This window comes from Pteropus vampyrus, unplaced genomic scaffold, assembly GCF_000151845.1.
Source record: "Pteropus vampyrus isolate Shadow unplaced genomic scaffold, Pvam_2.0 Scaffold1000009931, whole genome shotgun sequence".
Classification (NCBI taxonomy): Eukaryota; Metazoa; Chordata; class Mammalia; order Chiroptera; family Pteropodidae; genus Pteropus; species Pteropus vampyrus.
In genome coordinates, this window is record NW_011924333.1 from 1 (window position 1) to 975 (window position 975).

Below are 975 nucleotides of genomic sequence, written 5' to 3' on the forward strand. Positions count from 1 at the left end.
TCAATCTTATTTTATTTTATTATTATTTGTGCCTACAGCACCTGGTCTTCCTAGGTGGTCTCCCATCCGAGTACTAACCAGGCCGGACCCTGCTTAGCTTCCGAGACCAGACATCGGGCTTGTTCAGGGTGGCGTGGCCGCAGACCACGGACCGTGGCTCCACTGGGGCGCGAACCCAGGCCCTTCTGCGTGTAAAGCAGGTGTGCTCCCCGCTACGCTATGGAACCACGTCCTAAAATGCCGCTTTTTATAGAAACGGCGTCTTCCGTCCCTTTCGATCCTCTTTTAGCTGGTGACATGATGTCACCTGCGGATGTGTCCGTCCCTTGTTATTTTCTCCCACCACCACGTCAAGCTACGTCTAGCAGTCGCCTCTGCGTGGTGGCCCGTAGCCATCAGTGGCTATTTAAACTTCGGTTAGTTACACTGAGATAAAATAAAAAATCCAGGGTTTCGGGCCCACTGGCCACATTTCAAGTGCTCCAGAGCCACCTGCGGCCACCCGCCCACCCCCCCCCCCGCCCCACAGCACAGACCACCTCCGTCATGGCAGAAGGTCCCTCGGGGCAGCGCTGTGCTGGAGGGTGCCTCCTCTGGGGGCGGGGAGCAGGCGCGTATCCGCGGCTGCAGCCCCCGCGCCCTAACGGGAACTAACCACACGAACGCACGCAGGAATGAATGAAGGCGTGAGCAGGGAGGATGGACGAATGAATGAATGGATGGATGGGTGAACAGGTGGCCCGCCCCCGGCCTGCTTCCTCCGAGACCCCACCTTGGCCTCAGGGTCGGTGCGGAAGAGCCCCTCCAGCGCACGCAGGCGTCGATGACACCACGGTCGCGGTCCTTGCAGTAAGAGAGCAGCGGTGCACGTCGGCGGGCGCCAGGAACTGCTTGGACACCTTGTTGGTGGTGCGCACCGGCAGCAGTGTTGGCCAGCAGCGCCCGGACCGCAGTAGTAGCGACTCGATGGGGCAG

At 60.4% G+C, this 975-nt stretch overlaps 1 pseudogene; it reads right to left on the bottom strand.

The window, feature by feature from the left end:
- Positions 1-29: 29 nt before the first annotated feature.
- On the bottom strand, positions 30-145 carry LOC111735815 (annotated as a pseudogene).
- Between the last annotated feature and the right edge of the window lie 830 nt (positions 146-975).